Here is a 22,163-nt window from a genome sequence, read left to right as displayed (position 1 = left end):
GGTGAGCAAAAAGATGTTTGGCACATGGTCCCGGGCAGTGACGATCCTCGAGAGGAACTAGTGAAATAGTGGAATGTAGTAAGTTATCAGCTGGCGTTTCGGTATGGCTCCTTTGTTGGGTCGCACACTTTGAATTCATGTTCTCGACATAAAACTCGAATTTATGAATCACAGAAGTTTTGGTACACAGCTACTGTTGATTTTTGTACAACAAACAACAACTACACCTTCATCCCAAAACAATTGGGGTCAGCGATATGAACCAAAAAAGAAATTCATTTTGGGTCTTTCACATGAATCCTTTTCCTCCAATCATTTCTATCCAATGCCATGTCCTCGGTGAGGTTCAAAGCATTCATATCCTTTCCTATCATCTACATCCAAGTCTTCCTAGGCCTACCCCGACCTCTTTTAACTAATATATTTTCCCATTTCTCCAACCTTCTAACTGGAGCATCATTAGGCCTTCGCCGAATATGTTCAAACCACCGTAAACGATTCTCTCGCATCTTATTTTCAATGGGTGCAACACCTACCTTCTTACGTATCTCCTCGTTCCGAATCTTATCTTTTATTGTATTTCCACACATCCATCTAAGCATCTGCATCTCAGCTACACTCATTTTTTGAATATGATGTCTCTTGGCAGCCCAACATTCCGTACCATATAGTAAAGCGGGTCTAATAGTCGTCCTATAAAACTTTTCCTTCAACCGCAATGGCATTCTACGATCGCACAGCACTCCAGTTGCACTTTTCAATTTCATCCACCCAACCTTTATCCTATGATTTACATCTCCATCAATTTCTCCATACTTTTGAATGATGGATCCCAAATATTTGAAATAATCACTCACCGGTATTTCTTGCTCACCAAGCTTCACTACACTCCCATCACTACTTCGTTGCTTACTAAACCGACATTCCATATATTCAGTCTTACTCTTACTCAACTTAAAACCTCTAGCTTCCAATGTCTGTCTCCATAATTCTAACTTAGCATTAACCCCAGCTCTAGACTCATCAATCAAAACAATATCATCAGCAAACAACATACGTCACGGTACATTTTCTTGAATTGATCTCGTAAGCTCATCCATCACTATCGCAAATAGGAAAGGGCTTAAAGCAGATCCTTGATGTAACCCAACCGTTATCGAAAAATTGGTTGTCACTCCTCCACAAGTGCGGACATTGGTTATTACTCTTTCATACATATCTTTAATTATACTAATGTACTTGAGAGAAACACCTTTCTTCATCATTGTCCACCAGAGAACGTCCCTAGGTACTCTATCGTATGCCTTCTCTAAATCAATAAAAATCATATGCAAATCTTTGTTCCTCTCTCTATATCTTTCAATAAGTTGTCTGAGAAGATGTATAGCTTCCATAGTTGATCTTCCAGGCATAAAACCAAATTGATTCTCCGATATCATGACAACCCTCCTTAACCTAGACTCAATCACCCTCTCTCAAAGTTTCATAGTATGACTCATGAGTTTTATACCACGATAGTTTGTGCAATCTTGTATATCACCCTTATTCTTATATAAAGGCACCAAAGTACTCTTCCTCCACTCATTAGGCATCTTATTTGTTCGTCAAATCAAGTTAAAAAGATTTGTCAACCATTCTAAACCTTTCTCTCCCAAGCATTTCCAAGCCTCGATAGGTATACCATCTGGGCCAACTGTCCTTCTTGATTTCATTTTCTTCAAAGCCTCTGCAATTTCTTTCGTTTGAATTTTGCGCATGAAGTCACGATTTATCTCATGAAAAGGAATGGAGAAGTCTCCAAGATCTTGAGCATGACTATCATTAAATAGCTTATCAAAATAATCTTTCCATCTCTCCTTAATCTCCTCATCTTTGACTAAAACCCTTTGCGTTTCATCTTTGATACATCTAACCATACCCAAATCCTTCGATTTTCTATCTCTCATCTTTGCAAGCCTATAAATATCCTTCTCGCCTTCTTTGGTATCCAACTTGTCATAAACCTCCTTATATACCTTAGCCCTCGCGTTTCGAACAACTTTTTTAGCTTCCTTCTTTGCTAACATATACTTCTCCAAATTCTCATTATCACGACTCTTACTTATATTTCTATAACACTCTCTTTTAACCTTAATAGCTAATTTGACATCCTCGTTCCACCATGATGTATCCTTACCTAGTGGTGCACCGCCTTTAGACTCACCCAATACCTCCTTAGCCACTTTTCTCATGCCACCCGTTATCTTATTCCACATTGATTCTGAATCCTCCTCGAGACACCAATCAGCTTCCTTAACTACCTGCTCTACAAACATTCCTTGTTTAGCTCCTTTCAGTGCCCACCACTTAATTCTAGGATCTATCCTACGTCTATCCCTTTTGCGGCATTGTCTAATTCTAAAATCTAAAATTAAAACTCTATGTTGTGTAGCTACACTTTCTCCCGGTATAACCTTACAATCGATGCAACAACCCCTATCTCTCTTTCTAAGTAGGAAAAAATTTATCTGACTCATATTAACCCCACTTTTAAATGTTACTAGGTGAGACTCCCTCTTCCTAAACCAAGTGTTTGCTAAGATCATATCATAGGACAAACAAAAATCTAAAATCCTTTCTCCACTTTCATTTCTTTCTCCTATACCATAGCCTCCATGGATACTCTTAAATCCATCCCTACTAATGCCTACATGTCCATTAAGGTAACCGTCGATGAAAAGCTTTTTTCCATAAGATATCCCTTGTACTACTACATCTAAATCTTCCCAAAATTGATGCTTAATGGAATCATCTAAACCTACTTGAGGTGCATAAACACTAATAATATTAATAATATTCGTACCTAATACTAATTTAATAAGTAAAATTCTATCACCCTTTCTACGGTCCTATTCCTATTTATTCCTGTATACCAAATCTTATATCCCCAAGGTTCTATCATTTTTGCTTTCTCACCTACCCATTTGGTCTCTTGAAGACATAAAATATCAATCTTTCTCCTACACATAACATCTACTAACTCTACCAACTTACCAGTTAAAGACCCTATGTTCCAAGTGGCTAACCTAGTTTTGGTACACAGCTACAGTTGATTTTTGTAGTTCTTGAAAAATCTCATTTATACATCATGGACCACATATTCTAAGGAACGACTTTTTAGTTTTTACTATGTACAGAGGGGTTTTATATACAAAAATATGGTATTGATCTTAGAAAATATATTAAAAGTTGGTAGGTTTTACCACATACTACTATGTACAGATATTGTAGCAAATGCATGACAGCTAAAAGGTTAGAAACGTTTAAATTTTTAGGTTGGCTCAGGTGGGAACACCTCAAGAAACACAGCTAGTGCACGTCACCTTCCGTTGGGATGTTGCAGGTTCAAAATCCAATGGACTGGTAGGGTCTGCCTAACCCCAGCTCACCTTTATAAAAAAAAAACTCAAGAAACACAAACAATATAAAGAAAAATAATTATAAGCATACATCATGAATCTAAAAGTTTATAGGATAAGGATCCAAGATTCTACCAAAACCATTATTTATTCAGATGCAAACAAGCAAAAGAGATTTATAAAACCGAAAACCAAATTGTTTTTTTCCTAAAATCTGGACGCAATGGAATAACATCAAAACCAATATCCGAAATCTTGTGAGACTCGATATCACACTTTTTAGATAACCAGGGAAAGCCACTTTACTAACTAATTCATTAGCGCAAAAACCCCAAGTTAGCCTTACCCACGAGAGACAAACCAAACTCAAGATGTCCCTTCAGCTTCGCAAGCTTCACGAACCGCCCCTACCAGACGAGTGGAACCCTCGCGAGGCAAAAAAACTAAACCAGGGTGTTTTTTTTGTACAGTAGTCCCCGCCTTATCAGATTTTGCACATTGATCCTCGCTTTTTCTACCGTTAGTAGTGCAAAATAGTCCTGTAAGCTGCTGACATTTTAACTGAGGTCAGACTTCAACCAGGGTTAAAAATACGACAAAAAAACCTAAAATGCCCTCAACACCCCAAATACGACCTACCCCTATTCCTCTTCTCCTGTTGCCCAAATTATCAATCTCCCCACCTAGCAACTCTCAGCATCCACCAGCTTTCAGGCGTCATTTTCCGGCAGCCTCGATACCTCTCAGGTGGTAAGTTGAAAGCCCTACTCTCTCTCTCTCTCTCTCTCTCTCTCTCTCTCTCTCTCTCTCTCTCTCTCTCTCTCTCTCTCTCTGTAACTGATCAACATAGGCACAATCCAGGTAAAACACTTAAAACGATTACACTATCGAGTACTCAAAAACCAAGACCCAAAAAAGCAGGCAGGTATTCTTTTCTTTTTTTTACATCAATGCAGCAATATATTTCACACAACAACAATTAACAGGAAACATACACACAAACTAACTAAATTTCTCCGACTGCACGAACCCAATAACTGAGCTCAAACCCGGCATCAAAAAGAGTTCATCTCCAGCAAGTACGTCCGCCTCTTCACAAGAGCCTTAACAGCGGCCTCAAATGGCCCATCAAATGCCGCACACACGAACGCCTCCGCCTCCTTCCGACTCCCAGAGCCACCACCACCACCATCAGAAGACGGCCTGATCGCCATTAACGTCGCCCCCTGCATCCCCATTCCTCCCGGCAACTCCAGATACGGTGCGTACCTTAGCTTCATGTTCAATGCCGGCACCTGCGTCCTGTTCGCCGAGGCCGACGCCGCCAGCGGCTTCTCTCTGAACTCCCTGAGCTGCCCTTCCGCCATGATCAACGTCCCGTGCCCGTCGGCATCCGTCAACACCAAGTTCTTCAGCGTGGGGTGCTCCCTGATGATCTGCTGTAACAGGAAATGCCGCGAAGATGCCGCGATTAGCGAAGTGATCGTCCACACCACCCTCAATTTCAAGCCGCCGTTTGTATAGAACGATTCGGGTATGCTCCCGTTGTCGTCCGCTGCTGCCTCGGGATCGTTCGGTGGCTTCCGGTCGATCTTCGTTCCCCCCAGAATGACGCAGCGGTGGAGGGTGCTGCCGAACTCCGCCTTCCATTTCAGGAGGACGCCGTCCTCGGCACCGTAGTCGCTGGAGGGGAGGACGATGCGCAGATTCTGTATGTGGTGGAAATTCTTGAGAACCTGAGCAGGAGAGTGGTGGGAGAGTTGGGGGAAGAGTGGTTTGTTGTTGCCGGAACTGCTGTCGTTGCTACGGAGGTATTGCAAGGGCTTGAGAAGGGAGAAAAGCATGGACTTGAGCAGATTGGAGAGGAGGCTCCGGGTCTTCGAGGCCGGCGATGGATCCATGTCTCCGGCATCGATCCCGCCGGAGACGATGCAGTCAATCTTGACAAGGACGTCGTGAACCTGCGGGACGAGCGAATTGAAGCGCTTGGAGACCACAGAGCACCGCCCTAGCGACTTCACGTCTTCAATGTTGTTCAAGATCAGCAGTAGAATGGAGTCCGGGATCCGATCGAGGTGGTCCACGAGAGGAGATCTGCCGGAGATCGATTCCGATTCCATCGTTTCCTTGTCCTTCTGCGATGAACGAAAACCCTAGAAATCCCCCAATATGTCTACCATCAGAAACCCCTAATTCCCTCGTAGATATGAAACCCTAAATCCTTCAGGACCACAAAAATTCTCAAATCACACCAAGAACCCCAACGAATCTTCAAGCTAGGCCAGGAAAAAAGGGAAAAAATTAGAATAAATATCGAATTATTTTCAAGTACAAGGAAATATATCTATCTATCAAACCACCACGAAAACCCTAAACTTCACCAACAAACGCGTCCAGAGTTCCCCAAATCTCGCCCCCTCGCAAACCCCCCAGGCACAATTTCCACCCTTTCGCGGAAGCAAATCACCCTCGATTCCTTCACGAAGACCTCGCAATCGCAACTCGAAAACCCAAACAGAACCTTAACATTCACAAAACCCTAGATCGAAGACCAAGTAAACGACTCACGAAATTCGCCGCCAATCTCAGCCAGCGAAACCGCGCCCGAAAACTTTCCGGCATCCAAGTTCAACACAAATCGCCGGAAGCAAAGAAGGAAGACCCAGAGTCGAAAATTTACCAAAGGAGAGAGAACCGAATGCCCAACGGATCTCGGCCGTAAAACCCGGAAACGGCTAGACTCCCAGAGCGCGAAACGCCTGACAGGACGGTTCCGGCCGTCGCCGACCTTGACTCGCCGGGAAACTGAAAATCGTGTCCGGAGAAGAGGGGAGGAAACCCTAAAATCGATCGGAAAATCGCTGCTAAGAGTTTTTTTCCTTTTTTTTTCTTTTTCCTTTTTTTTTTCTTTTTCCTTCTCTTTTTTTTTCCTTTTCCCGGACGACAAAGCCAGCCCTGTCACATCCCTGCTTTTATAGAGGGGGTGACGGCGCCGTTAGAATTACCGTCAGACACGTCCACCGCTTTTATCTGCAAGAGACGGACTAACGTGACGGCGTGAGCGGACGCGGGAACGGCTGGTGAGTGGACACGTGACCGCTTTCTTTGCCGCCTTAAGGAGAAGCGACGACGAATTTACTCTTATACCCTTAGTCAAATGGCAAGCCGGTTACTTCTATTGTGGACCCGATCCCTGCTTAGAAGGGATATGGTTGAATATCCGATTCGAGTCAGACATGTTATTTGCAGACGTAGATTCTTCAAGTAAAATCCTTAAGATTTAAATCTGTTCAATCCATTACTTTCAGATTCGGGTCAGATTCCGATCATCATTTTAAGGCAGATATAGAGTTGACCTGATTACATCTTTGACATGTAAATACCTTGTTTTTGTTCTTTCTTTTTCGGATCCAGTATTTCTTATTCTGTTTCAACTTTAACTCCTCAGATCTGATTCAGATCCAGAACAGGATTTGGATCTACAGTTTATATTTCGGATTCAGATTTAAATCTAGCAAGATCCAGCCTGAATCCGAGCCATTTGCATCCGTAGGTTAGACTTTAAAGCTGGGATTTTTAATGGGTCAGACCCAACACGACTTGGTGGGCTAGATGTTGAAGTGGACCTAATATAGATAGAACCAGATCCATTTTTCTCACCTATTGAGAAAAGTATGGATTGATCGTTCGCTGGTTTGGACTTTTTCCAGTTCATTATAGACCCGGTTTTGTAGGCCTTATCCTGTAACAAATCAAAAGTGTAGCTAATACTGATTAGAATATCTTAGGCATTAACAAAACAGCACCCCAAGCTAACTAGCCGTTTGGTTGTTCGCCTAGGGTTGGTTGCTTGCTCGATGGAAGAAGGTTGAGGGTTTGAAGTTTGAACAAATCAAATTGATTGTCCATCTGAATCAGTTGTTCATTTTATTTTTTTAGTTTTTGTAATAACTATAATATTTGTTGGTTGTTTGATTGATTAGGCATTAAATGCATATTTTGGAACTTGATTGGACCTATAAGTAGGGGCCCAAACGGGTCGGATATTGCCATATCTGAATTCAAATCCTGAACCAAATCAGATCTCAGGAGGTAAGGTTAAATCCAAATCAGAAATACATGTCATAATACTAGATTCAGGAAAAAATAGAACAAAACAAGCCGTTTACATGTAAAAGATGCAATCGGGTCAGATTTTGAATTGAAATCGAGTCTAGATCCGATTTCAATCTGAATCTGATCCGAATGTATATTTGGATCTTACTTAAAGGATTCATATCTGAAAAATCATGTAGGACTGGGATCAAATATCCGACTACATCCTATCCGTTTGCAGGCTTGCAGCCCTCCCTATAAGTCATCCGTTTACTTTATTTTTGTATTTTCATAACTTTTTTTTATTGTTATGATATTTGAACTTTTTCTAAAAAATCAAAAGTTTTAGACCACTGATTCCGCATGAATCAATTCTGAATCGACGGTATTCTTTGCATGGTTTTTGATAAAAGGATTCAGTTCATAAACCAATTCTGACAACATTGCAGTAATGTTCATAGCGTAGATAAAAGAATCATTGTTTTTATTTTATTTTATTTTTCTTAAATCTGACCATATAGATGTGATCTACATGCTTGGTTTAAAAGAACCAGCTCTTGAATCATCCTATTATAATGCATAAGCATAATTTTTTAGGCTTGAAAAACGATGGCTCAAAAATTTCATAAATATTTAAGCATCCAAAAATCAATTTTTTTTGTCAAAAAATCATGATTCAACAGTCTAACAGTCTCTTCCTAGCAAATGGATTGCTAAATGCATGATCAGATTTCTAAAAAAAAAATTATCAAAAATGCCTAGTTCAAAATCTAGTTCTCATATTCTAGTAGCCCCATCAGGCATATAGTATAAATAAAGAATCATCACTTTTTCTACAAGCGCTTGATTTCTAGTTGAACCTTTTTTATATAGATAATAAAACCAGTCTTGTGGGAGTTAGTCTGGCTGCTCGGCCTTCTCTTATAACAAAAGATAAACTGAAACAAATGTTAATTATAAATTATCTTAGCTGTCAAAAAAAAAGGCACTCGAAACCAACTATCTGTTATGTTGTTTGGCTTAGTTGATTGCTCGACCAAAGGTCAAGAGTTTGGTTCAAATAAAAGTTGAACATCAGTCAAAAGTTAGACATGAATTGCTTAGTACTAGTAGTGCTTTGCCACAACCGCTCCCTACTGTAACAATGAAAGGTTGAGAGTAAACAACGTGCATATATTTTTCAGTCAGATGAGCTAAAAATCAAGAAAAATAGAAAAAATAACAGAGATAGGTAAGGACACTACCTTTCCAAAGCCATTAAGATCACCTTGATCCGATGAGCGGATGGGGAGAAACATTATTTGAAAGATATATTGTTCAGTTATTCTGCAGAGCATGCTTGTATTCTGTATTTGGATCTCAAAAATAAGAATCCTAGAGGGTTTTTTTATTCTGACTCAAAACAAAAAGTTGTAGGCCAATGTTTCAGCTTTCTAATTATTATAAAAACTAAGGTTTTCAACGAATGAGCATAGATATAAAGACTTGAGAACATATACTATTCTGCAGAAAATATATATGCAATTTTCATATATATTTTCTATAATTTTTTTCTTAAAGTATATGCTAAAACGTAGAATATTTGCGAATTTAGTGATAAGTAAAGATTCACACATATTTTTGTAAAAATGTAGGATATTTGTGATTTCATGTACTTGCAAATTTATTGAAATATTTCACAAAATCTCACAAATATATGTGTGAAACTCTAGTTACCACTTACCACTAAATTCACAAATATTTCATAAAATCACAAAAATATATGTGCAAAACTCTACTTATCACTTACCACTAAATTTACAAATATCTTAAGTTTTCGCAAAAATATGTGTGAAACTCCACTTATCATTTGTAACTAAATTCACAAATATTATATGTTTTGTTTGTTTTTTAATAGAGCTTAGCTTGAAATTGTTAGATTGTTGCTCCATCTGTTACTGTGATGGTCTCATCTTGAAAGTTTAGGCACACTTAGCTTTTTATGATTTTCCAATGCCTTTTATGCCACCAGTTTCAATATTCTTTTTGTTACTCTCTTCTGGATATTCTTTTCTCCTTCCCATGTTTTATTCACTTCCACTCATCAATGAACTCCCTGTTTATTTTAGCCCATAATTTTGGATGTCTATTATGAGTAGACATTGGCTGCTTAACAAAAGATTCAAGTAATCAACTCTGAATGACATCTTCTTTCAGTTGTTATTATATGCAAACTCATGGAATCTAGATTGTATGATTACTAGGAGCTCACATCTTATGTCATAAGGAAAAGAATCTGTTCCATTTGAGATCAACCAACAAAGTTAATTGTATGGACATGGCATAACAGAGCTGGTTCTTAACTTAGGTATCTGGCATAAGCTATGAAGTCACTGTAAAAGATTGTGCAAACTCTGTATAATAAAACAATAGGAAGTGGAAGCTGAGAAGCCAAATAAGACCTAGGTAAGGTATCTTGTCGACATAGAAAAAGTTAATTCTACTTGTTCACGTTACTAACAATTGAAGCTTACTGACAGGCACATTTCAGAATTCGACAAATTTTTCTCATAGATCTAAACCAGATACTTCATCCTCTGGATAAGCTATGAAAGAAAAGGGAATTTCTGAGAACTGTTAAGGTGGCGACACCAAAATTGCTTTCATGTAAATCTCTTTACATCAAAACAGAAAAAAACTACCATTGCTTCTTTGTATGAAAGCTAAGAATTGATTTATGCAATGGAATCATTTTCACAGCTTACTGGGTAAGAAGTTTGGCATAGGTTATAGCTCATGAATAAATAAATAGAAACTGAGTTAAGTTCTTGCAGCTTTGGTGTCAGTGATTGTCATTTTCTTTTCCAAATTTGTTTTAAACTCTAATTCCCATATCCAAATATCTAAATGCATCAACATTTTCTTCTAGAATATTTTCTGGCACTGCTAAATTATTTCCAGATTTCAGAAATAAATTATACTATTTCTAGCATGAAAACAAAAACTATCTTCAGATTTCAGTAAGAAATTACTTGAATATGTACTCTATCAGGCTTTGTTAGATCAAAAACTGAATGGCGATAACAAATGTGGGTATTCTCTGTATAAAGATAAGAAAATTTTAGCAGGGATCAAATCTTTATCTTTCATAGCTCTTAAAATTTTCTCTGCTTTTATCATACTTCTTGCATCTGCATAAGGTCCTCACAAGCAAACTATAAGTCAATAATCCTGCAGCAGGGCCTCGATGTTCCATATCATAGTACAACTTGAGAACTTCTTGGACATTGTTCATCTCAAAATATGCATGAACGTGTCCATAGTTGTAACGCCCCAAAATCTTAAGCCAATTTTTTTGAGGATTTTTTTTTTATACAGCGGAAACCAGTCATACCATAGGGCTAAGCATTCCAAAACATTACAGGTGGAGCAAGACCAAAACATTCTTTTCATTGAATATCAATGAAAATTAAGATCAAAGTTCTTATACTATCCTTGGAATAGTAAATCCAAAATCCCGATCGAAGCCTCATCCCGCAGCCGCTTCTAACTCCAATTCTTCACCTGAAATTTATAAGAATTAGACTACAACTGTCTAAGTAGAAAATCCATAACTTTTAATGTGGTACATCATGAATCCAGTATGTGATATGGGTGTCAAGTATGATGTTCAGTATATACCAAAAATAAACAAAGGTCTATACTACGTCAGTCAACAATTTATCAGCAGCTAACTGGAAGGTAACATCAATAACAACATTTATATATATATCCCACAACCACAATATGAATCCACACAATTATTCAGAGGAATGCAATTATGACAATTCATAATTCAGGTACGCATTCATACCACAAGGTACATCCATTATGCATAAAAAAAAACATTAAACCATACCATGATTTATAATTTTAGTACAACAAGACATTTAACATACATTGAAAGTTAAACATCATGCATCCACCAAACATATAACAATTAAGGAAACATATAACATATGCATGTTCTAATGCATAACAGGAAAATACATGACTTATGTGTAATGCATGAATCATCTTATTATCTTTCCTTAAGTTTTCTTTTCCATATGCATGCCCTATTAAATGCATACAATTTAAGTTCCTCTTTTTAATTATCGTTGCCCGCGGATACACCAAACGGGTATAAAATCCCGAGGTCAAGTAGGTTCTCAGTAGCTTAACACACAATTTTTATTTTATTACTAGGTTTCAAACTTAGCCCTCGACCGATATCAGGAAACCACACCATCCATCGGAACATTAGACCTCCACATCTAATGTCGGGGACACAAGGGACACCTCACACCCACATGTGCCACTTTCTTGGTATCATAAACAACAGTTGTGTCAAACACACCACTCCCGGGTAAAGTGGCAGACTCTCCCTAAAACCGTGGCTAAGAGAAAGAACCTCAATATCGGGTTCAGGGGACAAAATTGCAACACACGAGTTTTTGTATCCTCACAGTCTCCCCAAGACCGGAACTCTAAGATTCTCATATTCCAGATGAGATATCCCAGAACGTATATTACACTGTTCTTATTCATTATCTTTTTATTAAAAGCCAATTATTGAGTTTTGCAGTTCTGCATGCAAAAATAAGGCAAAAACTCGCATCTACCCCTGCGAGAACCATCACGAGACTTCAGCTCGTGAAAATACATTGAACAATGCAATATCGAACAATAATATAAAATATGGGTTTTGTGATGCATTTAAACAATTAAGGAAAGAGCGAACCAAAGCTCAAGGCTCTCCAGGCCCGTGATGATTCATTTAGACCATCGAATGCAAAAATCATAACTTGCAATTTATGAAATGTGGTCAGCATGCCTCCAAATGCACATCCATTCAAACCAATTTAACAATGTGCATGAGTTACCATAATCATATGCATGTGTTTACCATCCACGTGCAAGTGCTTTTATGTAATCACTTAACACACATGCATTCATCCATAATTCATAAGTACATGAGAACATTTATGCATAATTTTACATGCTAAACACACATCGACTTCAAGTAGGCACATGTACTCAAAACAAATTTATAAATGCATGATAAATAAACATGTCCCATCAATGTAGGCACAGGAAACCTTTTCATGTGTTAACATCCACACACATGAACATAGCCCGAATCTAAAACTTGAATTTTTAGGGTTGCACATATTCATATCATGTATGCACTTCCAAAAACAAACTTTGCAATAACATGTTAACTGACATCAAACATCTTCACATGTTACAAACTATCACGCATGCTAACATGAGCCATTAAATATTCAAACTCAACTTTATGTATATAATAACGGATAGAGCTATCAACATAAATTTGTTAATTTTGAATTAACTTATGTATGTAACATGTGCCAAAAACCCAGAGTTTCTCAACATATACTTGGATCTGAGTATTGACCTGGCTGAACCCGTGGTAGTGTGACCATGGAACCATACTCCAATCATGGCATAGCTTGAGCATCCATATATCAAGACTCATGATATTTTTATAGAATGTACTTAAGCTGCGAGGAAAACAATAATACTCATCTTTATGCATAATACACTCATATTGTTGGCATTCACATGCAGATGGATCACATACCTATCAAAATTCTACCCACCAATTGAAAAGAAGTGTTTTCACTGGTTACGGGTCATGGATTTGAAGATCCAGACCCGTGACATCCACTTCTTCATTAATGGCATTATGTAATATTAGTTATTGTAATGAGGGTATTTTAGTACCCTAATTTTGTAATCACATGTTAATATAAAGGAATATACACAGCAACCGACCCTAACACTGCAGGGTATCGGTTTTTCCCAAACCCCTCTCTCCCTTTCTCTATCTCTCTCTGTTTCGCAGCTCTCTCGCGTGGAACGATCTGCAGGTTGCAAATCTAACATGGTATCAGAGCCACGCTTCAGTTGAAACTGGAATCGATCCAAAAAGGCACGTCTGAAGATCTATTTCTCCTCTATTTCCTCTTCTAAAGTCTGAAAATCCAAAAAGGTACGTCTGTTTCTCAATTTTTTTTTTGGGATCACGACTGACCCAACCAGTCTCATTCTTTTCATCCCACGTCTGTTTCTCGATTTTTTCTGGGGTTCACGACTGACCCAGCCAACTCAGATTTTTCTGGTTTCTGGGGTTCACGACTGACCCAGCCAACTCAGATTTTTCTGGGGTTCACGTCTCATTCATTCTTTCCTATTCTCCCTACAGTTACCTTTTCTCTTACTTCGGTGGTGGCCGAACCTTGGTTTCTCCACAGTTTTCTTTCTGTCTCTTGAGTGACTCAGCTCAGATTTTCGACCTAAATCCCTAGTTGAAAATACATTTTCTTCATCCCTACACTTTCCTCATTCTGCCACTAACAAGTCCAGATTTTTGATTCAGCTGCATCCTTGATCAAATCTGATCAAGTTGATACATTCTCATTGTGTCAATACATAGTAGAAATACATATTCACATTGATATTTTTTTGGGGATTTTCATATCCGATATTCCATTTCATATACAAATCAGAAATATGATTGACATTCAATTTCTGTTTCATATCAGCAATCTGAATTAGTTCCTGCAAAAAAAAAAAGTTACAGAAACTGCAGGCGTAGGCAGATTGTGCTGAACACATTCTTAATTCTGTGAAACATGGATTCACTTCCTAACCAGTCAGTTCTTTCTTCAAGTTTTCTCAGCCAACTCGTGTCTGAAAAATTAAATAATGGTAACTTCTTGACTTGGAAGAGGCAAATCATACCTTTCATTAGGAGTCAGGATCTTTCTGGACATCTGGATGGATCTATTCCAGTTCCTCCTGAGTTCATATCACGAGAAGAAAGGGACAGCAAAGGGGAATCTACGACCGTATATGTTAGAAATCCTGAATTTGTGGCTTGGATGAAAAGAGACCAAGCGTGTGTTGCTTATATTACATCAACATTGTCACAAGAGGTTCTTGTAGCCATTTCAGATGACTGCACTGCCATGCAACTTTGGAACAGACTTGTTCAGACATACTCACAGGTTTCTCAGGCCAGGATTATGTTTCTTAAAAGAGAATTTCAAATGTTAAGAAAGGATTCCATGACCATCATGGAATATTTGAACAAAATGAAGGTTATCACAGATCAGTTAGCAGTTGTTGGAAGTACAGTTTCTGATAAAGATTTGGTACAGCAAACCCTCAGTGGATTGGGACACGACTATCATATGATTGTCACTTCCCTGTTATGTTTACCTGAGCTGCCCAACTTTGAAGATCTGCGCATAAAATTGTTACAATATGAGATGAATCTAAAGGGATTTTCTGAAGAATTATCTATGCATACTGAGGCACAAGAAGTTCTTGCTACAGGGGTTACTTATGCACGAGGACGAGGAAGCTATGATATCAAGAGAAAGGGAGCACAAGGGAGAAGTGGTTATGGAGGTCGTGGATTATTGCCTACACCCAACTCATATACCAACCCACAAAGACAGAGGCTAATTCCTACCTGCTTTCTGTGTAATAAAAAGGGGCATATCAAAGGTAACTGCTGGTTCAATCCCCTAAATAAAGGAAAATCAACACAAACTGAAGCAAAAAGAGGCACAGACAGAACAAGGACCAACGGAGAAGTAAAAGAGTTGTTGTTGTCAGCCTTAGCAGAATTGAATCTGAAACAAAATGAGCAAGGTACTTGGTATGTGGACTCTGGTGCAGCGACTCACGTTACTGGTGATGCAGGTAAGCTCCTAAAACTTGTTCCTTACATTGGTAGAAGTAGTATAGTTACTGGAGATGGATCACACCACTCTGTCTCGTATATTGGAAACTCCATTATACCCTTGCCTGAATCTTCCATCAACCTTTCAAAGGTTCTTTATGCTCCTAATATGAAGAAAAACATCGTTTCAGTTTCTAAACTTGTTGATGATATCAAAGGCTCAGTTGAATTTACTCCATCTTCTGTTCTTGTTAAGGATCTCTGCACGAAGGAGACATTCGCTAGAGGAAAACGGCAAGGCAATATGTATGTTTTTCAAGAAGATCCTTCAGCACGTATTCGCTCTGCAGACCCAAACTTGAAGCTCCAATCATCGTTGCCTTCTGAAAATCCTACCTGCGTTTTTAGTGTCTCTGAAATCAATAAGCCAAATCTTTGGCATGGTCGTCTAGGTCACTGCAGTAGTAGTTTCATTGAAAAGCTTGTTTCAAATAACCTCATTCCCAAGTCAAGTTTAGGAATAAATGTCAATGACAATAAATGTTCTAGTTGTCTCTTATGTAAGAGTCATGTTTTACCATTTCATTCTATCAATAAAAGAGCTTCAAGACCTTTTGAGACTATCTGTTCTGATGTTTGGGGGTCTGCTTCAGTTGCTTCTATGTCTGGAACTAGATATTATCTTTTATTTGTTGTCAGTTATTCTCGCTATTCTTGGATATTTTTCATGAAACATAAATCTGAGACTTTCAAGTTGTTCCGTAACTTCCATTTTTTTGTCAAAAACCAATTTTCTGAAAACATCCTAAGTTTCCAATGTGACAGAGGAGGTGAATTCTCTTCCATTGACTTTACTAACTTTCTTCAAAGTAACGGGATAAGGAAAAAGGTGTCTTGCCCACACACACCTCAACAGAATGGGATCGCTGAAAGGAAGCATCGCCATATTGTTGAGAGTGCGATGAGCATGATGCATGACAGTAATCTTCCGATCACTTTATGGACAGAGGCTTTTTATTTTGCAGTTCATGTGATAAATCGATTGCCCATGACTATTTTGGAAAACAAGTCGCCTTACTTGTCTCTTTTTGGTATACACCCCAACTACTATGATTTGCATGTATTTGGTTGTTTATGCTATGTTCATGTTGACAGTTCAAGGAGACATAAGTTTCAGGACAAGGCTTTGAAGTGCATGTTTGTGGGTTATGCTGATGACTATAAAGGGTACAGGTGCTATGATCCGGTGAGCAAGCGCATCAAAATATCAAGAAATGTCATCTTCGATGAATTGAATTTTGATTGTCGATGTACTAGTTCTTCAGAATCAAAACCTAAAGTTGAGGCTTATTATCCTTGGTTGAATTATGAACTTCTCTCAGAAGCTAGTGATCCTTGCTCAAATTGCACTCAAAAGAATCAGAGACCTGTGTCTACTGATGGAATGATTGAACATGAAAATACAGACCCAATTTTGAATTCAGGAAGGTATAAAGGCCTTGTCTACACTCGATGAGAAAGAGAGTCACCCACCATAGTTGATTCAGACATGGACACATCCTCAACATCCAACATCGTTGATACTAGAAGATCCACACGTTCTCGCCATCCAATTGAAAGGTGGGTCAGTTATGAATTTTTTTTATTAGATTTTCAACTCTTTATAACAGCCTTGAATAAAGAAGATGAACCCACAACGTTCTCTCAAGCATCAAATTCCAGAAGATGGATTGAAGCAATGAATGAGGAGATGGAAGCTCTACATGAATGTGGTACATGGGATGTCGTATCAAGACCACCTGACAGAAACGTTGTTGGTTCGAAATGGGTGTACAAAATAAAGTATAAACCAGATGGGACTATAGAGCAATACAAGGCGAGACTTGTAGCCAAAGGTTTTACACATAAGCAAGGACAGGATTATGATGAATCTTTTAGTCCAGTGGTGAGGATGGGAACAATCAAAGTCATACTTTCTTTAGCTATTGAACACCAATGGACCATTAGCCAACTTGATGTGAAGAATGCTTTTCTTCATGGAGATTTGAGAAAAGAAGTTTACATGGAACAACCCACTGGTTACGCATAAGGTAATCCTACAAAATATGTCTGCAGATTAAAAAGGGCGATATATGGATTGAAGCAGGCATCTCGATCTTGGTTTGACAACTTTTCTCTTGAAATACAAAAATATGGTTTTAAGAAATCTCTTCTTGACCACTCCTTATTTATATTTAAGAACCAAGACACAATTACTCTGTTGTTGATATATGTGGATGATATCATCATCACTGGCAATTCCAATGAGCACATTGAAGAAGTCAAACATCTCTTGAATCAGAAGTTCATGATGAAGGACCTTGGCAAACTACGATACTTTCTTGGAGTTGAAGTCGACAGTACCTCTGAAGAAATGACTCTCACTCAACATAAGTATACCATTGATATTCTCAATAAAGCGGGTATGAAAGACTGCAAGCCCTTGAGCACTCCTAGCGTTTTTCATCAAAGGCTTAGCTCTCAAGACGAAGATCCATTTGATAATCCCATACACTACCGTAGCATAGTGGGTATGTTACAATACCTCACTTTTACTCGCCCTGATATAGTCTACTCGGTGAATCAAGTTTCTCAGTTTATGCATGCACCATGTGAAGGGCATATGGAAGCAGTTAAACGGATACTACGATATCTGAATGGAACAGTTGGGGATGGTCTCATATATAAGCGAAAGACAAATAGGAAAAATGCACATGAGATCACTATTTATTCTGATGCGGACTGGGCGGGAGATCCAGATGAACGCAGATCAGTATCCGGCTATTGTGTATTTGTTGGGGTGAATTTGGTTTCTTGGAGTAGTAAGAAACAAAAGACTGTTGCCAGATCCAGTACAGAGGCTGAATACAGGTCAATGGCAGCCGTCACTACTGAGGCTACTTGGGTTAGACATCTACTGACAAAAGTCAGAGAATCGATATCTCGATCACTTCTTTTGTGTGACAACCAGAGTGCCATTAGTATGTCCTTTAATCCAATCCATCACAGTCGTGCCAAACATATTGAAATAGACCAACATTTTGTGAGACAAAAGGTAGAAGAGAAAGAGATTGAGCCTGAATTTGTTCGAACTACAGATCAAGTGGCGGATATATTTACAAAAGGATTGACAAAAGATAGATTTTGGACGTTAAAAGGCAAGTTGTTCATGATTCAAGATCATGCACAACTTGAGGGAGGGTGAAAAGAAGTGTTTTCACTGGTTACGGCATTATGTATTATTAGTTATTGTAATGAGGGTATTTTAGTACCCTGATTTTGTAATCACATGTTAATATAAAGGAATATACACAGCAGCCGACCCTAACACTGCAGGGTATCAGTTTTTCCCAAACCTCTCTCTCCCTTTCTCTATCTCTCTCTGTTTCGCAGCTCTCTCACGTGGAACGATCTGCAGGTTGCAAATCTAACACCAATTCCCATCATACTTCTTAAACGACTTTCAAGGACAAACAAAGGCCAAAAATATACTCTCATTACACTAAGATGCCCACGGGAAATTGTATGAATGAATAAAACTACAAGTCAACATTAACCCAACAACAGGTGCCACCAGATTATATGTAGATCAATAGAAACCGACGCACATTTACAACAAAATTGCTTTCCCCATTCAACAAATATCTCAATTGAAGGCTTCAATGTACAAGTCATAGGATCACGCAAGATATTCTTTTCTCGTGAGAAGTTGGAGCCTTTTAACCAGGTGGATGTGGTGTTCAATGATACCAAAGCATAATAACATTTCCATATTTGCTTATATTTTACCATTCACTAGAGAGTTCAAAGATTGCTAGATAGATTGACAAGGCCCCCCCCCCTATCTTTTGTTTCATATTTGAAGGGAATAGAAGGGAAGTCTTAAACAGAATCAGTGATGGTGAATCATCCTAACATGGAAACATAACTGCCATTTCATTATGATATTTTTCAATCGCCATCTTTTAAAATACACAGACAATTACTCTTTCTAGCAAGTAAAGTTGTTCATAAGAGTATGGTGGCAAGTAGCTGACTGCTTATCTTCGTGCTCAGTCTTTCATAGATGTGCATGGGAAAAAGGTGCAAAATGATGTGTAACTAAAAGCAAGTTCAAAATCTTTAAGGAAGAAAGCGCTTGAAACTGCAAGAATCGATTACCTTAAATGTCCAAAACAAGAGCAAGTTGTTCTAATCTTAGACGTCTCATTTTCTATTCCCAAAGACATAAATCCTTGGTATTTTTAAAAAAGGAAGACATGATCACTTCATGCAGTAAAAGGAAGAGGACACCTAATCAAACATGTATCATACTTTCTGAAGATGATGTCAGATGACAATATATCTCATGATTTTCAAAATAAAGGAAATACATAAAACATACAAATAAGATTAAGAGTGAAATCACACAGTCCGTGGTCCAGTTCTTGTATATATATCGTAATCAACATTAAACTATGCAAAATCATGAAGAACGACCAAATAGAAAACACAAATGTGCCTAGTGATCATGGTGTTGTCCTAGCTTTTCTGTTGGTAGAGATGATGTATAGTCATTTTCTTCATTCACAGAATATCAATACCGGATAAGAAACTCAGAAAAATATTTGTGATTTTCTTTTGTATCAAGAGTTAACCATTGGGATTCGATCCTAGAAATGTAACTCAAAGTTTATTAAACCAACCAAAGAGAAGGATACCCCCGAAATCAAAAAACTGAAAACCCCCAAATCGGTGAGTTGGGGTTTTTCAGTAGCTTCAACCCCAAGATGAAATCTGAGGCACAGACACCCGGGTTGGGTTTTTTTAGTAGTCTAAACCCCCAAATCATCTATTGTCTTTTGCTTCCTGGCAGCCAAGAACCCTATCAAGAACGACCGAGCACCCAATGTCTTGCTTTCTTGACCGACCCATAACACACACAAGATACAATCAACACCAAACAAGAAACGTGCAGAAATCCTACCTTTTCCGGTGTTCTTTCTGATGATCGGATACCGCTATCACGAGACGATGGTCGACCGGCTCCGGTTGCTCCTACCACCGTGAAGGGCGCGATCGGGAGACTGTTGTCGATGGTCAGTCTGTTGTTTTCACAGTCGCGATGCTGTTCCAGCGAGGAGAAGGTGGTTGTCACGGTTGGCGAGGTCGCCGGCATCGATTGCTCCACTGTGAGGGAGCCAAGAGAGGTGGAACGAGAGAAAGAGAGCGTGAGAGAAAGAGGGCAAGACCCTCTCCCTTCCCTTTTATCGAACGAAGGCTCTCCCTCAGCGAAAGGTGGAGTCGGTTACGCTCTCTGTAACCTCCTCCTCCCCTTTCAATTTTGCAAGAATCGTTCCCTAGGCACGATTCTTATTTTCGTGTGTTTTATAAAACAAAGCTCGAGTCGGAACCGCGATGTCGGGTCCGCTATTATAGTGGATCTGGGTTGGCAATGCGTGGTGGATCTACATGGATCTGGGTCATTCGTGAGTGACAGATCCACATGGAGTCGGGTAATGGATCTATTTTTTGAGTTGATTGCCTCCAATGTGGGTCCAAACCCAAATCACCCACTACCTTATATGGATCCTAGTAATGGATCCTAGGCCCAAAATGCATAAATTCTACTTAATTGCATAAAAATTCACATAAAATTTTCGGTTATTATAATAGGTCTCTTTATATTCTTGAATCAACTTGTCAAATTCTTGAAACATTTCATGCTTACAGTGGACACCAATGAATGAGGTACAGATCAATGAATTCACAGGATATCCTTTCTTGAACATTTCATCGTATACAAGAAGAACGTGCTTCATATCCCCCAACTTCCATAAACCATAAATCATTAGAGAATAAGCAACATAATCAATTATCATATTTTTCCGAAACATTTTCTTTAGCAATGAAATTCCTTCGACCACACGATCATCTTCAAACATCCAGACAACCAATGCACTATTTACAATTACTCTATCCAGAAAATTGACAATTTTTTGCGGTGATCCCTATTTGCACAAGTTAAGTGGATTTCTACCTACCACTTAGAATGAATATGTTGAGTGGATTAGCAACAATGACAAAATAAATCCTTGTTTGCATATGTTAAGTGGATTTCTATCTACCACATTGAGATCCATATTCAGGGTAAAAATTCATATCGAGATCCATATTTGGGCCAAAAAAACAATTTGAGATCTAGATTCTAAGCAAAAATCCATATTCGGGGCAGAAAACCAATTTGTGATCGATATTCAGGGCAAAAAATCAATTTGAGATCCATATTCGGGGCAAAAATCCAATTCGAGATCCATATTCAAGAAAAAAATCATGGTTTTAGACATACTTTGGTAGTTAGATCTATATCCGGGCCAAAGTTTCATAATAAACTTGTTAAAATATGTAAAATGGTGGATGGATCAGGTTATACAGTCCAAAATAAATTAATATGACTCATTATTAATGGTTATCCAAATTGTCCCAACATCATCATTAAACAACATACATTTAGAATACATCATTCAAATACTTATCAAACAAACATTAATTGTTACAGAATGAACAGAACGTTATGTTCCTTTTGTTCTTATGTTCCGTAATTTCATCAAACATGCATTTAGGCTCCGTTTGGATGACAGGAGAAAACTTGGAATTGAGAAACCCAAGTTTTGCTTAAAATCAGGTTTTTGGAAACCTAGTTTGCCTAAAACCAGCCTTACAAGGCTGTTTGGGTGACAAAACCCTGGTTTTAAGGTTCTTGGTCACCCAAAATTTAAAAAAAAAAAAATAGGGCCAACCATTTTCTGGCCATTTCTCGGTCAGTGGCTTGCTGGAAAATAGCCAACCCTCATTTTTTATGAAAAAATAAAAAATATCTGGACAACAAATTTTCAGCTAGTCGACACCAACTCCCAGTCGGTGGCTGGCCGAAA

At 38.5% G+C, this 22,163-nt stretch overlaps 1 pseudogene across 1 annotated transcript; it reads right to left on the bottom strand.

Moving 5' to 3' along the window:
* Nucleotides 1–4,263: 4,263 nt before the first annotated feature.
* On the bottom strand, nt 4,264–6,298 carry LOC149826914 (F-box protein At4g18380 pseudogene; annotated as a pseudogene). The gene is made up of 2 exons (XR_016434811.1): nt 6,079–6,298; nt 4,264–5,674 (listed from the first exon to the last, which is right to left on the bottom strand). The product of XR_016434811.1 is annotated as an F-box protein At4g18380 pseudogene (transcript).
* Nucleotides 6,299–22,163: the final 15,865 nt, after the last annotated feature.

The sequence above is a fragment of the Nuphar pumila genome, chromosome 10 (genome assembly GCF_984573655.1).
Source record: "Nuphar pumila chromosome 10, dmNupPumi1.hap1.1, whole genome shotgun sequence".
Taxonomy (NCBI): domain Eukaryota; kingdom Viridiplantae; phylum Streptophyta; class Magnoliopsida; order Nymphaeales; family Nymphaeaceae; genus Nuphar; species Nuphar pumila.
The sequence above is the reverse complement of the archived record's forward strand: the minus strand, read 5'-3'. Positions and strand labels throughout refer to the sequence as shown.